This window comes from Pristiophorus japonicus, chromosome 1 (assembly GCF_044704955.1).
Source record: "Pristiophorus japonicus isolate sPriJap1 chromosome 1, sPriJap1.hap1, whole genome shotgun sequence".
Classification (NCBI taxonomy): domain Eukaryota; kingdom Metazoa; phylum Chordata; class Chondrichthyes; family Pristiophoridae; genus Pristiophorus; species Pristiophorus japonicus.
The window spans coordinates 127,272,488-127,288,422 of record NC_091977.1 but is presented as its reverse complement, the minus strand read 5'-3'; the positions used below and the strand labels follow the sequence as shown (position 1 = coordinate 127,288,422).

The 15,935-nt window shown below is 48.0% G+C and overlaps 1 protein-coding gene across 1 annotated transcript in view; it reads left to right on the top strand.

The window, feature by feature from the left end:
- Positions 1 to 15,935, top strand: part of LOC139265728 (GRAM domain-containing protein 2B) — a 197,896-nt gene that overhangs the window by 77,355 nt on the left and 104,606 nt on the right. The gene's annotated exons all lie outside the window — the stretch shown is intronic.

Sequence of the window (15,935 nt, the reverse complement as noted above, 5' to 3'; positions counted from 1 at the left end):
GTGATGAGGATGTCGTCCTGAAAAACCACCGTCCCTGGAATCGACTTGAGGAGGCTTTCCATATTTCGTTGGAAGATCGCGGCGGCCGAGCGAATCCCGAACGGACATCTGTTGTACTCAAACAACCCCTTGTGTGTCGTGATGGTGGTCAGCTTCTTCGACTCACTCGCCAGCTCCTGGGTCATGTAAGCTGAGGTCAGGTCCAATTTTGAAAAAAGTTTGCCACCGGAGAGCGTCGCAAAGAGGTTCTCCGCTCTCGGTAGCAGGTACTGGTCTTGGAGTGACACCTGATTGATGGTGGCCTTGTAATCGCCACATATCATGACCGACCCATCCGCCTTGAGCACCGGCACAATCGGGCCCGCCCAGTCACTGAATTCGACTGGCGAGATGATGCCTTCCCTCAGCAGGTGGTCCAATTTGCCTTCTATCTTTTCCCGTATCACGTACGGCACCGCTCTGGCCTTGTGGTGTACTGGCCTGGTGTCCGGGTTTATGTGAATCACTACCTTGGCCCCCATGAAAGTGCCAATGCCGGGTTGAAATAATGAGTAAAATTTGTCCAGGATCTGTGAGCATGATACTCGCTCCACAGAGGAAATTGCATTGAAATCGCCCCAGTTCCAGTTCAAGACAGCAAGCCAACTCCTCCCCAGTAGTGCGGGACCGTCCCCTGGGACAATCCAGAGTGGCAACCTGTTCTCTGAATCTTCATGGGTCACAACTACCATGGCGCTGCCTAGCACCGGAATGATCTGCTTTGTGTAAGTCCATAGCTGTGCGTCAATCGCCGATAATTTTAGCCTCCTGGCCTTGGACGCCCACAACTTTTCGAACTGTTTGATACCCATCAGGGACTGGCTAGCCCCCGTGTCTCGCTCCATTGATACTGGGATGCCATTGAGGAGCACTTTCATCATTATCGGTGGCGTCCTGGTGTATGAACTGTATATGTGCTCCACATGAACTCGCTGAACTTCAGCTTCCAGCGATTTCCCCCAGTGTTCATTTCTGCAGGTATTTTGCTCACCTCTGCAAACTCCGGCTGAGTATGTGTCTCCACGCTTCCACCATGAGCTGCTGTTTGAAACAAAAGGTCCCTTGCCAGTCGATCGTCCCTGACAGCCCCTGTTATTGCCCTTGAGTGCACCATTAACAGATGTTGATAGCCCCATTACTGGCCGCATTGTCCCTTGCAATGGCGTGAATCGCCGTTCAGCTTGCCATTGTCTCTGTCGAACTCCCCCTCTGGGTTCGACTACATGTTGGGGCATGCCCAATTTCCCCTGTCTGCCTGGAGAATTGTGTGCTGCTTTAACAACGTTGAATCTCTGTCCCAACCATTCCTCAACACAGTACCTCTTGTCTGTTCTGCTAGTGGCCATGTTCGCGTGGTTTAAATCCCAGTTTCTTGTCGCCATTGATGCGTCCTTTCTATACAGTATAAATGCACACGAGGCCTATGCTTGAGAGGTCAGTCTGTGACCTGTCCTTTATTCCATAGCACTCAAGTGAAGGAAGTGGGTGGAGCTTCCCCTTTTATATCTGAAGGTCCAGGTTAGGAATGTCTCCCACAAGTTCGCCATCTAGTGGTCAGTGTTCTCACAGTGTACAACTTAGGTCAGATTATACATGGGTTACAATGCTGGTTGAATACATGACAGGGAGAAATTACAACATGCTGCGGTGCAGAGGGACCTGGAGGTCCTTGTGCATGAATCCCAAAAAGTTAGTTTGCAGGTGCAGCAGGTAATCAGGAAAGCGAATGGAATGTTGGCCTTCATTGCGAGAGGGATGGATTACATAGAAACATAGAAACATAGAAAATAGGTGCAGGAGTAGGCCATTAGGCCCTTCTAGCCTGCACCGCCATTCAATGAGTTCATGGCTGAACATTCAACTTCAGTACCCCATTCCTGCTTTCTCGCCATACCCCTTGATCCCCCTAGCAGTAAGGACCTCATCTAACTCCTTTTTGAATATATTTAGTGAATTGGCCTCAACAACTTTCTGTGGTAGAGAATTCCACAGGTTCACCACTCTCTGGGTGAAGAAGTTCCTCCGCATCTCGGTCCTAAATGGCTTACCCCTTATCCTTAGACTGTGACCCCTGGTTCTGGACTTCCCCAACATTGGGAACATTCTTCCTGCATCTAACCTGTCTAACCCCGTCAGGATTTTATATGTTGCTATGAGGTCCCCTCTCATTCTTCTGAACTCCAGTGAATACAAGCCCAGTTGATCCAGTCTTTCTTGATAGGTCAGTCCCGCCATCCCGGGAATCAGTCTGGTGAACCTTCGCTGCACTCCCTCAATAGCAAGAATGTCCTTCCTCAGGTTAGGAGACCAAAACTGTACACAATACTCCAGGTGTGGCCTCACCAATGCCCTGTACAACTGTAGCAACACCTCCCTGCCCCTGTACTCAAATCCCCTTGCTATGAAGGCCAACATGCCATTTGCTTTCTTAACCGCCTGCTGCACCTGCATGCCAACCTTCAATGACTGATGTACCATGACACCCAGGTCTCTTTGCACCTCCCCTTTTCCTAATCTGTCACCATTCAGATAATAGTCTGTCTCTCTGTTTTTACCACCAAAGTGGATAACCTCACATTTATCCACATTATACTTCATCTGCCATGCATTTGCCCACTCACCTAACCTATCCAAGTCGCTCTGCAGCCTCACAGCATCCTCCTCGCAGCTCACACTGCCACCCAACTTAGTGTCATCCGCAAATTTGGAGATACTACATTTAATCCCCTCATCTAAATCATTAATGTACAGTGTAAACAGCTGGGGCCCCAGCACAGAACCTTGCGGTACCCCACTAGTCACTGCCTGCCATTCTGAAAAGTACCCATTTACTCCTACTCTTTGCTTCCTGTCTGACAACCAGTTCTCAATCCATGTCAGTACACTACCCCCAATCCCATGTGCTCTAACTTTGCACATCAATCTCTTGTGTGGGACCTTGTCGAACGCCTTCTGAAAGTCCAAATATACCACATCAACTGGTTCTCCCTTATCCACTCTACTGGAAACATCCTCAAAAAATTCCAGAAGATTTGTCAAGCATGATTTCCCTTTCACAAATCCATGCTGACTTGGACCTATCATGTCACCTCTTTCCAAATGCACTGCTATGACATCCTTAATAATTGATTCCATCATTTTACCCACTACCGATGTCAGGCTGACCGGTCTATAATTCCCTGTTCAATCCCATCAATTTCCCCAACACAATTTCCCGGCTAATAAGGATTTCCCTCAGTTCCTCCTCCTTACTAGACCCCCCGACCCCTTTTATAACCGGAAGGTTGTTCGTGTCCTCCTTCGTGAATACCGAACCAAAGTACTTGTTCAATTGGTCCGCCATTTCTTTGTTCCCCGTTATGACTTCCCCTGATTCTGACTGCAGGGGACCTACATTTGTCTTTACTAACCTTTTTCTCTTTACATATCTATAGAAACTTTTGCAATCCGTCTTAATGTTCCCTGCAAGCTTCTTCTCATACTCCATTTTCCCTGCCCTAATCAAACCCTTTGTCCTCCTCTGCTGAGTTCTAAATTTCTCCCAGTCCCCAGGTTCGCTGCTATTTCTGGCCAATTTGTATGCCACTTCCTTGGCTTTAATACTATCCCTGATTTCCCTTGATAGCCACGGTTGAGCCACCTTCCCTTTTTTATTTCTATGCCAGACAGGAATGTACAATTGTTGTAGTTCATCCATGCGGTCTCTAAATGTCTGCCATTGCCCATCCACAGTCAACCCCTTAAGTATCATTCGCCAATCCATCTCAGCCAATTCACGCCTCATACCTTCAAAGTTAGCCTTCTTTAAGTTCTGGACCATGGTCTCTGAATTAACTGTTTCATTCTCCATCCTAATGCAGAATTCCACCATATTATGGTCACTCTTCCCCAAGGGGCCTCGCACAACGAGATTGCTAATTAATCCTTTCTCATTACATTACACCCAGTCTAAGATGGCCTCCCCCCTAGTTGGTTCCTCGACATATTGGTCTAAAAAACCATCCCTTATGCACTCCAGAAAATCCTCCTCCACCGTATTGCTTCCAGTTTGGTTAGCCCAATCTATGTGCATATTAAAGTCACCCATTATAACTGCTGCACCTTTATTGCACGCACCCCTAATTTCCTGTTTGATGCCCTCCCCAACATCACTACTACTGTTTGGAGGTCTGTACACAACTCCCACTAACGTTTTTTGCCCTTTGGTGTTCTGCAGCTCTACCCATATAGATTCCACATCATCCAAGCTAATGTCCTTCCTAACTATTGCCTTAATCTCCTCCTTAACCAGCAATGCTACCCCACCTCCTTTTCCTTTTATTCTATCCTTCCTGAATGTTGAATACCCCTGGATGTTGAGTTCCCAGCCCTGCTCATCCTGGAGCCACGTCTCCGTAATCCCAATCACATCATATTTGTTAACATCTATTTGCACAGTTAATTCATCCACCTTATTGCGGATACTCCTTGCATTAAGACACAAAGCCTTTAGGCTTGTTTTTTTAACACCCTCTGTCCTTTTAGAATTTTGCTGTACAATGGCCCTTTTTGTTCTTTGCCTTGGGTTTCTCTGCCCTCCACTTTTCCTCATCTCCTTTCTGTCTTTTGTTTTTGCCTCCTTTTTGTTTCCCTCTATCTCCCTGCATTGGTTCCCATCCCCCTGCCATATTAGTTTAACTCCTCCCCAACAGCACTAGCAAACACTCCCCCGAGGACATTGGTTCCGATTCTGCCCAGGTGCAGACCGTCCGGATTGTACTGGTCCCACCTCCCCCAGAACCGGTTCCAATGCCCCAGGAATTTGAATCCCTCCCTGCTGCACCATTGCTCAAGCCACGTATTCATCTGAGCTATCCTGCGATTCCTACTCTGACTAGCACGTGGCACTGGTAGCACTCCCGAGATTACTACTTTTGAGGTCCTACTTTTTAATTTAGCTCCTAGCTCCTTAAATTCATTTCGTAGGAACTCATCCCTTTTTTTACCTATGTCATTGGTACCAACGTGCACCACGACAACTGGCTGTTCTCCCTCCCTTTTTAGAATGTCCTCCACCCGCTCCGAGACATCCTTGACCCTTGCACCAGGGAGGCAACATACCATCCTGGAGTCTCGGTTGCGGCCGCAGAAACGCCTATCTATTCCCCTTACAATTGAATCCCCTATCACTATCGCTCTTCCACTCTTTTTCCTGCCCTCCTGTGCAACAGAGCCAGCCACGGTGCCATGAACTTGGCTGCTGCTGCCCTCCCCTGATGAGTCATCCCCCTCAACAGTACTCAAAGCGGTGTATCTGTTTTGCAGGGGGATGACCACAGGGGACCCCTGCACTACCTTCCTTGCACTACTCTTCCTGCTGGTCTTCCATTCCCTCGCTGGCTGTGGACCCTTCTCCTGCAGTAAGACCAACTCGCTACACGTGATACTCACGTCATTCTCAGCATCGTGGATGCTCCAGAGTGAATCCACCTTCAGCTCCAACTCCGCAACGCGGACCGTCAGTAGCCGGAGGTGGACACACTTCCCGCACATGTAGTCGTCAGGGACACTGGTGTTGTCCCTGTGTTCCCACATGGTACAGGAGGAGCATATCACGTGACCGAGCTGTCCTGCCATGACTTAACCCTTAGATACACTTAAATTGCCGACAACAATGTTAAAAGTTACTGACTAATAAAGAAAAAGAAAAACTACTCACCAATCAGCAGCCAATCACTTACCACGTTGGCTGTGACGTCACCTTTTGATTTCTTTCTACTTCTTTTTTGCCTTCTCTCCCAGCAGGGAGGTCCTGCTGCAACTGTATAGGGTATGGGTGAGGCCGCACCTGGAGTACTGTGTGCAGTTTTGGTCACCTTACTTAAGGAAGGATATACTAGCTTTGGAAGGGGTACAGAGACGATTCACTAGGCTGAGTCCGGAGATGAGGGGGTTACCTTATGATGATAGATTGAGTAGACTGGGTCTTTACTCATTGGAGTTCAGAAGGATGAGGGGTGATCTTATAGAAACATTTAAAATAATGAAAGGGATAGACAAGATAGAGGTAGAGATAAGATAGTGTTTCCACTGATCAGGGAGACTAGAACTAGGGGGCACAGCCTCAAAATACAGGGGAGCCAATTTAAAACCGAGTTGAGAAGGAATTTCTTCTCCCAAAGGGTTGTGAATCTGTGGAATTCTCTGCCCAAGGAAGCAGTTGAGGCTAGCTCATTGAATGTATTGAAATCACAGATAGATAGATTTTTAACCAAAATAAGGGAATTAAGGGTTATGGGGAGCGGGCGGGTAAGTGGAACTGAGTCCACGGCCAGATCAGCCATGATCTTGTTGAATGGCGGAGCAGGCTCGAGGGGCTAGATGGCATACTCCTGTTCCTAATTCTTATGTTTTTATGTAGGACCTTATCCCATTTTTTACCTATATCGTTGGTACCTATATGCACCACGACAACTGGCTGTTCACCCTCCCTTTTCAGAATGCCCTGCACCTGCTCTGAGACATCCTTGACCCTTACACCAGGGAGGCAACATACCATCCTGGAGTCTCGGTTGCGGCCGCAGAAACATCTATCTATTCCCCTTGCAATTGAATCCCCTATCACTATAGCTCTCCCACTCTTTTTCCTGCCCTCCTGTGCAGCAGAGCCACTCACGGTGCCATGAACTTGGCTGCTGCTGCCATCCCCTGATGAATCATCCCCCTCAACAGTACCCAAAGCAGTGCATCTGTTTTGCAGCGGGATGACCAGAGGGGACCCATGCACTACCTTCCTTGCACTGCTCTTCCTGTTGGTCTTCCATTCCCTATCTGGCTGTGTACCCTTTACCTGCGATAAGACCAACTCACTAAATGTGCTATTCACGTCATTCTCAGCATCGTGGATGCTCCAGAGTGAATCCACCCACAGTTCTAGTGCCGCAATGCGGTCCATCAGGAGCTGGAGGCGGATGCACTTCCCGCACACGTAGTCGTCAAGGACACCGGAAGCGTCCCCGACTTCCCACATAATACAGGAGGAGCATAACGTGTCCGAGCTCTCCTGCCATGATTTAACCCTTAGATAAACTTAATTTGGCAACAACAATGCTAAAAGGTTACTTCCTGATAAAGAAAAGAAAAAGAACAGCTACTTACCAATCACCAGCCAATCACTTACCTCCTTGGCTGTGCCGTCACCTTTCGATTTCTTTCTCCTTCTTTTTGCCTTCCTGCACCAGCTGGCCTCCTCGACATGAACTCCCGCTGACCGAACTCCCCGACGGGCCTTTTATAGGCCTCCTCAACCACGAATTCCCACTGCTCGAACTCCCCGACTCCTCCTCGACAGGCCTTTTATAGGCCTCTCGACCACGAACTCCTGCTGCTCGAATTCCCCAACTCCTCCTCGACGGGCCTTTTATAGGCCTCCTCGACCACAAACTCCCGCTGCTCGAACTCCCTGATTCCTCCTCGACGGGCTTTTTATAGGCCTCCTCGACCACGATGCAGGTTGAAACATATAATTTGCTCTACTGAGAGCCCAATTTTTTCGGCCTCCAAAGCCAAACCATAAAACAAGATCTTAAATGATTTAACTCCTCACCCCACTTCCTAATTCAACAGAGGGCACTTTTTAACATCCTATTGAGGATAACACAATTTCTGCTGGCTCTGTGCTAATCCATTATCAACAGAGGTCAGAGACATTAAAAACACAAATGACTGCTAAATCTAATATTGGTGGGAAAATTAGGTCAGGCTACAGGAGAGCAGGAAATGGATTGTAGTAAAATGTGACAAAAATAGCAATTTATTTTTCAGATTTATACAGTTTTAAATAGTTTAGAGTAATTCAATATTTAAAATCTACAAAAGCCAGATAAGGTTTTGCAAAATGTTTGTGAAATTTTCTTCATTTTGTAGTAGTCGTAGCTTGTCGAGGGCAAATCCACATGGTTGACTTCATCATTGTTAAATTGGTTAATATTTTATGTTGAATATTCACCCAAGTTCTGTTAATTGAATTCATCAGACTGTAACCTCATATTGAGGAAGGGTTAACAGCTTCAAACATCGACTGCTGTTTTTTCTCAAATGCTGAGTGTTTTCAGCTTTTTCTGTTTCTATTTTTGAAACCTCATCGTGTTAATCTGCGTGGATATTTACATTTTTGGATTATGTCTCAATAGTATCAGGGAAGCACCATTGTGAATGGCATTCTCACAACCAAGACAATTCTTGCTTTGATGCTTATTGTAATCAAGCTTGATGGGTGGTGCCTTATGTGCAAAATTGTTTGAACTTCAAAGGGGGCAATTTCCTTATAATCCATTACATCTACAAAAGATAGATAGGCCTCCATAAGAAGCGCTAGTTACAGGGAGGGCTAGCCCAAGCTAATCTGAACAAAATTAAATGAAATTAAGGTAACAAAATCAAGTAATAAAAACAAAAATCCCACGTGGTGACAAATCTTTACAAAATACATCTAATTAACTGGCACACATGTTAGTGCTCAGAATCACCCAGGCACAAAATATGTAATGGGTAGGTTACGAATTCAGATATCTTCTTGGGTTCATTGGCACCAGTTGCTCCCATAATCAGTTTAAGCATCTTGTTGTTGGAGTTGACTCACAGGCCTAGAAATTTCCTGTGACCACAACCCCATTTTCCCTTTCAACATTTGTCCCACACCTTACCTTCCCTCTGATACTGACCATCACAGCGTCCTTTTGGCCACAATGCTGAAATAAAAGCCAACACAAAGCAAACATTCCAATCCAACTTTATCCATACATACATCCAATATGACATTCTAAAAATCAACTACTCTTGTGCATTCCCTTCGTTGCTGTCTTGCGTGTGCCTTTGCCTATCCTACAGACGTCATGCAATGCTACTGGCTACAGCATGGCTGGTGGAAGGCTACTGATTTTCGGGGGGACACTGCAGGATGACCTTGAAGAGCCGGTGCCTGGGAGTGTCAAATCGAGTGACAGTGTTTCTTCTTCTTCACTCTCCTCTTCTTGGTCATCCACTGGCTGGACTGGATTTCTTGGGTGTCTGAAATGAGGAAGGCACAAGGATAGAGTTGGGGTTAAGGGAAGGGGTGGGGCGGGAGGAGGGAAGCAAGAGTTGCATGCTTACACCATGCGCGCCTTGTAAATCAGAAGGTATTGTGGGATGAGGGAGAAGTGGGATGCGTGAAGGAGGATTATGTATGAGGATACCGGCATCTTTAAATTCTTTCATCCCCACCACTGACCAAGGGCTCAGGCATTGCCCCTCCCAAGAATGGCCATCACTGTCTCCTCCAAGGGGGGTAAAGTGAAGTCAGGAATGGGAGGTGTACCTCGGTGTTTGGTACAGGTTGTTGGTAGATGAGTGATGGAGGGTTGGGGGTTATGCATTGAGCAGTATGTGAGGCTCGTGATGCAATTGGTAGCAGATGGCTTTTGAAGATGCATTCACAGACTTTGACCACTAGTCTGAGGTCATGAAGCTTCTTTGGACACTGGAGCCAGGAATGGGGGCAACACTACTGGCAGTGATGGCCTCGGTGATCTGGTCCCACATCCTTCTTTCTGTGGGCCCTCATGGTCCGCTGTGGATAGCGACCTCTCTTTCAGTGTTGACCCTCTACACAACGCTCGAGTACTGCGTGTGAAACCCTGGGTGCCCCTTCCCCTGGCCTGATGAGCCATTTGCGTTTAGTGCTGAAGCACGTACCATTTTTTTTAACGTGCGGAAGACAGTTCAGTTTAAATAGCTGAAGATTGTCAATTCAGAATCATTTTAATGTTTTTTTTTCAGAAGGCAGTTGAGCTCTATGAGATAAAGAATGGTTATTTTTAAATGATTTTTGTTTCATTTTAGAAGGCAGTTCCCCGTTAACGGCTTGAGACTGCTTTCTAAAATGACAGGTTAGCTTTTAGAGAATGCTGCTTCGCTCCAGGCACGCTACTCCCATTCGTATATTCGGCCTCCCGCTGAGACAACTGCCCAAAACAGTGCACGTTACATGGTATGTTATGCGCTGTGCTAATTCAAATCAGCAGGCAGCACCAAAATACCAGTGCTGCCTGTGCGCTTTTTCTGGGTGGCCATTAAGTTCAGCCCACGGTGTCACCAGCCATTTCCCGGCCCAATCAAATTTCTAGGCCATTTGTCTATATCTATTTGTATAATAGGGTAGCCTAGGGGTAACATTAGTATCCCCTTGTGATCTGAAATGGATAGTCATGTCTTTCATACAAATGCTTCTTTGAAGGCAAAACAAGCAAACACTTGGCGAAATGAGCCCTGATACGAATCATTAAACTGCTTTACTTCTCAGTAAGTTAACATAGAGTTAACAGCTAGGATCAGATTAATTTAGTTCAATCAGTACAACTTATCTTTACATATACAAATGAATGAACACTCTACACTTCCCCACATCAGCAGATTGCCTGGCTTGTCAAAATAAAATGATTTATGACTTCTCTCTCGCCTTCCAATCTTCTCGGAGTCTTTGCTGCCCTCTAAATTCCCTCGCAGCATTCTCTTTCAAAAAACATAACTACCGGTCTCTGTTTTATCCCTTTCTGGTGACAGCTATAAAAGGAAGGCCTATCAGATTCCCTGCCTAGTAGTCAAGACCAGCAACTCTTCACAATGTGAATGAAATTTTTTAGCAATTACAGAGACAAGTTAACAAAATGATTCTTTACAATCCATGTGGAATCAAACTTAGCTAAAATACCATCTTAAATAGCTATTATCTCAAGAGGCTTTAAAAAGAATTTACATCAATACACGCTTTAAAAACACATTTAGTAGATAACTTTTTTTTCCTCCAAGACCTTTCAGTCGAAAAATAATTTACATACGAACACAAGAAATAGGAGCAGGCGTAGGCCATACGACCCCTCGAGCCTGCTCCGCCATTTAACACGATCATGGCTGATCCGATCATGGACTCAGGTCCACTTCCCTGCCTGCTCCCCATAACCCCTTATTCATTTATTGGTTAAGAAGCTGTCTATCTCTGTCTTAAATCTACTCAATGACCCAACTTCCACAGCTCTCTGAGGCAGCAAATTCCACAGATTTACAACCTTCTGAGAGAAGAAATTCCTCCTCATCTCAGTTTTAAATGGATGGCCCCTTATTCTAAGATTATGACCCCTAGTTCTAGTCTCCCCTATCAGTGGAAACATCCTCTCTGCATCCACCTTGTCAAGCCCCCTCATAATCTTATACGTTTCTAACATGATTCCTGAGGATGGGCACCAGGACGAAACGTTTGAGGAGAAACAAGTTGCATAATGGACTGGGAAACACCAATAGGACGACAGTAAAGAATGGTTCAGAAATAGGAAGGATCAGATGGGGAAAATGCAAAGCAGTCTAAGATGGGTTTGGTGTGTATGTACATGAATACACGGAGCATGGTAAATAATGTTGGTGAGCTGCAGGAACAAGTCACCACAGGAACTATGATATATTGGCAATAGAAGACACCTGGCTTAAATCAGCGGAGAATTAGGAACTTAATATTCCTGGCTACGAGGTTTCAGGAAAGAAAGGGAAAGAAAAAAAGGAGGGCTGGAATTATTGATCAAATAAACTATTAAGCACTGGAAAGGGATGATGTAGGTGAGGGGTCAAAGTGGTTAGAATTAAGGAACAATAGAAGAGTAATAGAAGAGTTACTGAGTGTGTACTACAGGCCACCAAATAGTGGGAAGGAGATAGAGGAGCAAACTTGCAGGCAAATTACAGAAAGATGCAAAACTACAGAGTAGTGATAATGGTGGACTTCAATATAGATTGGGATAGTAACAGTGTAAAGGGCAAAGAGGTGGAAGAATTCTTGAAATGTGTACGAGAACTTTCTTGATCAGTTTGTTTCCAGTCCAACAAGGAAGGAAGCTATGCTGGATATAGTTCTGCCTCTCTCTCTCCCCTCCCACCCCCTAGCTTCTCTCTCCCACCCCCCAGCTTCTCTCTCTCCCCTCCCCCCAGCTTCTCTCGCTTCCCTCCTCCCCACCCACCCCCAGCCTCTCTCTCTCTCCCCCCCCCCCATCCCCAGCTTCTCTCTCTCCCCCCCCCCCAGCCTCTCTCTCTGCCCCCATCCCCTCTCTCTCTCTCTGCCCCCACCCCCCAGCCTCTCTCTCTGCCCCCTCCCCAGCCTCTCTCTCTCTCTCCCCCCCCAGCTTCTCTCTCTCTTCCTCCCCCCAGCCTCTCTCTCTGCCCCCACCCCCCAGCCTCTCTCTCTTCCCCCCACCCCCCAGCCTCTCTCTTTGCCCCCGCCCCCAGCCTCTCACTCTACTCCTCCAACCACTCTCACTCTCTTCCTCTACTCCTCCAACCACTCTCTTCCCCCCCCTCCCCCATCACTCTCACCCCCCCCTCCCCCATCACTCTCTTCCCCCCCTCCCCCATCACTCTCACTCTCTTCCCGCCCAACCACTCTCACTCTCTTCCCCCCCAATCACTCTCACTCTCTTCTCCCCCTCCCCATCACTCTCACTCTCTTCTCCCCCTCCCCATCACTCTCACTCTCTTCCCCCCCTCCCCCATCACTCTCTTCCCCCCCCTCCCCATCACTCTCTTCCCCCCCTCCCCATCACTCTCTTCCCCCCCTCCCCCGTCACTCTCTTCCCCCCCTCCCCCGTCACTCTCTTCCCCCCCCTCCCCGTCACTCTCTTCCCCCCCTCCCCATCACTCTCTTCCCCCCCCTCCCTCTCTTCCCCCCCTCCCCCTCTTCCCCCCCCCTCCCCCATCACTCTCTTCTCCCCCCTCCCCCATCACTCTCACTCTCTTTCCCCCCCCAACACTCTCACTCTCCCCGCCCCCCCAACACTCTCACTCCTCCTCCGCCCCCCCAACACTCTCACTCCTCCTCCGCCCCCCCCAACACTCTCACTCCTCCTCCGCCCCCCCAACACTCTCACTCCTCCTCCCCCCCCCCAACACTCTCACCCCCCCCCAACACTCTCACCCCCCCCCAACACTCTCACCCTCCCCCCCCCCCAACACTCTCACTCTCCCCCCCCCCCCAACACTCTCACTCTCCCCCCCCCCCCCAACACTCTCACTCTTCCCCCCCCCCCCCAACACTCTCACTCTCTCCCCCCCCCCCAACACTCTCACTCTCTCCCCCCCCCCCCCAACACTCTCACTCTCTCCCCCCCAACCACACTCACTCTCTCCCCACCAACACTCTCACTCCGCCCCCCCAACCACACTCACTCACTCCCCACCCCCCCAACCACACTCACTCACTCCCCGCCCCCCCAACCACACTCACTCTCTTCCCCCCAATCACTCTCGCTCTCTCCCAACCACTCACTCCCACCCCCAAGCCACACACTCTCACTCCCTCCCCCAGCCACTCACTCTCTCACTCCCCCCCCCACTCACTCTCTCACTCCCCCCCCCACTCACTCTCTCACTCCCCCCCCCACTCACTCTCTCACTCCCCCCCCCACTCACTCTCTCACTCCCCCCCCCCACTCACTCTCTCACTCCCCCCCCCACTCACTCTCCCCCCCCACTCACTCTCTCTCTCTCTCTCCTCCACCCCCCGCCACTCTCTCCTCCCCACCCCCTCAGCCACTCTCTCCTCCCCACCCCCTCAGCCACTCTCTCTCTCACTCACTCAGCCACTCTCTCTCTCTCACCCCCTCAGCCACTCACTCTCTCTCACCCCCTCAGCCACTCTCTCTCTCTCTCACTCCCCTTCAGCCAATCTCTCTCACTCCCCCCTCAGCCACTCTCTCTCTCCCCCCCTCAGCAACTCTCTCTCACTCCCCCCCCCTCAGCCACTCTCTCTCACTCCCCCCCGACCCAGCCACACTCTCACTCTCTTCCCCCCCTCCTACTCTCTCTCACTCCCTTTCCCACCCCTAGCCTCTTTCTCTCACGACCGGCCCAGGACCGTCATTAACGGAACCCTGCCGGATGCTCTCGGGCCCACGCCCGCGGGAATGAGTCCTGGGGGTGGGAAGGGAAGCAAGTCGGCAATGAAATCAGCGGAGTCTCGTGTCTCAGGTCCTGTTTCTCAGCACCACGTGGAGGGAATGATTCAGCCGGGAGGGGGGCGGAGCTTGACAGGGGCGGGGCTTATGGTCTGTTGGTCAGAAAAGGGGGGCGGGGCGCAGGGCTGGATGGTCGCCTGTCTGTCAAAGAAAAGTATAGTATAAATAGTTATTTCGCAATATATTTACATAAATGGTACACCTTTATAGGTGATGCAGGAAGAGAGAGACCTGGGGGTGTATGTACATAAATTTTTGAAGGTGGCAGAATAAGTTGAAAAGGCTGTTAAAAAAGCATGTGTTGGCCAAATCCAAATCTAACCTTGATCAAAGACCCAAAGCAAATTGGAGTCGACATTACTGAACAGTTGCACTGGCTTTATTCCTGATGCTGTATCCTTAAAAACGTACTGCTATCTCTCTCCGCCCCTCAGATCTTCCATAGCTGTGCTGTAATTACACATGGCAGTTTTTCCTCTATCACATTTTGGTCAATGTGTGGGGCAGTCTGAGAAATACAGCTGAAAAAACAAAGTTAAAATAGAAGAAAAATGGTGTGCATGTGCTCACTTACATACATGTAGTAATTTGATGTATATTTTGTAAATGTTGTGCTCATCAACATGAGAAATGCTTGCGCTCAGCAATGGAACATTTTCCATTTCAACTACCCAATACAAGCAAATATTTCTATGACAACTACAACACATGTACAGTAGAGCTCCAATAATGTACCAAGGGTACCCTTTATATCACTAGTGCTACATCTTTCATTACCCTTACCCACCATCCTATGGCTTCTGATTGAAGTCACCAAATGTTGTCAAACTCTACATAATAACCATATAGAATTATACACTCAAGCATTAGCATTAGTAGGGCTTGAACACAGCCTCTGACTCACGGACAAAAGTGTGACCAATGACACAAAGCCTACACTGGAAACAATTGGGAAGGTGGCAGGTATATTTCCCCCTACCTCCTGGCTCAAGGAAATACTCCTATATTGTTTTAAGCTGACCAGAACAGAAACATTTGATTCATATCCAAAATATTTGGAATTTCATGTCCCTCGTGTTAAACGTGAGATTACAATGATCCTAGGAATCAAATTCATGTCCATTTTATAATACTGCTATCAACAGGAACCCCAACATCGGCAGCAGCAGTGTAATGCAAATAACGTGGCATTGCTGCCTCTGGATCCACTGAAACCCACCTAAAGAAGTGAATTTCACCAGGAGTGGATTTGCTCCCCCAAAAGCGCATGGGTTTCGCACAAAAAAGGGGCACCAATAATTCACAGTGGTACTCGGGAAATCTCCCAATTTTCCCTTTGGCCGGTGTCCCTGGGTTTAACCAGCATCTCCCGAACTGCTAACAGAAGCCAGCATGTATTCCACCCGCAAGAGGGGTGAACAGCTCATTCCACCACTACAAACCATTAGTTTGATGTTTCATTGATGGGGAAGGATGAAGAATGTGTCTGTATACTGTACCAAAATTATGAAAAAATCCTTCACATACTTAAACGTGTCCACCATTTCAGTATACGTTATGCAGAGAAAATGTTTATCTGCTGGTTTGTATGTGCTTTTCCAAATTGGGGAAGAACCAAAGGCTAGGAAATGAAATTACATTTACCTTTAAACTGCTTGTGCACAAGCATAATTGCTTACTCCCATTCGGTACAATCCATTTCAGAACAGGACAAACTTCGTTACACTGAATGCCTCAGGCGGTATCACAGAGCTGCTTCAAGCAGCCGAAGGCGGCGTTACCTGTAACTTGGCAACAGCCTTAAGTCCTTAATTTTATTACACTATTCGAACTAAGCTGCAGAAAAGTAATTATTTTGCAGCTAATCAATAAAAAAACACAACA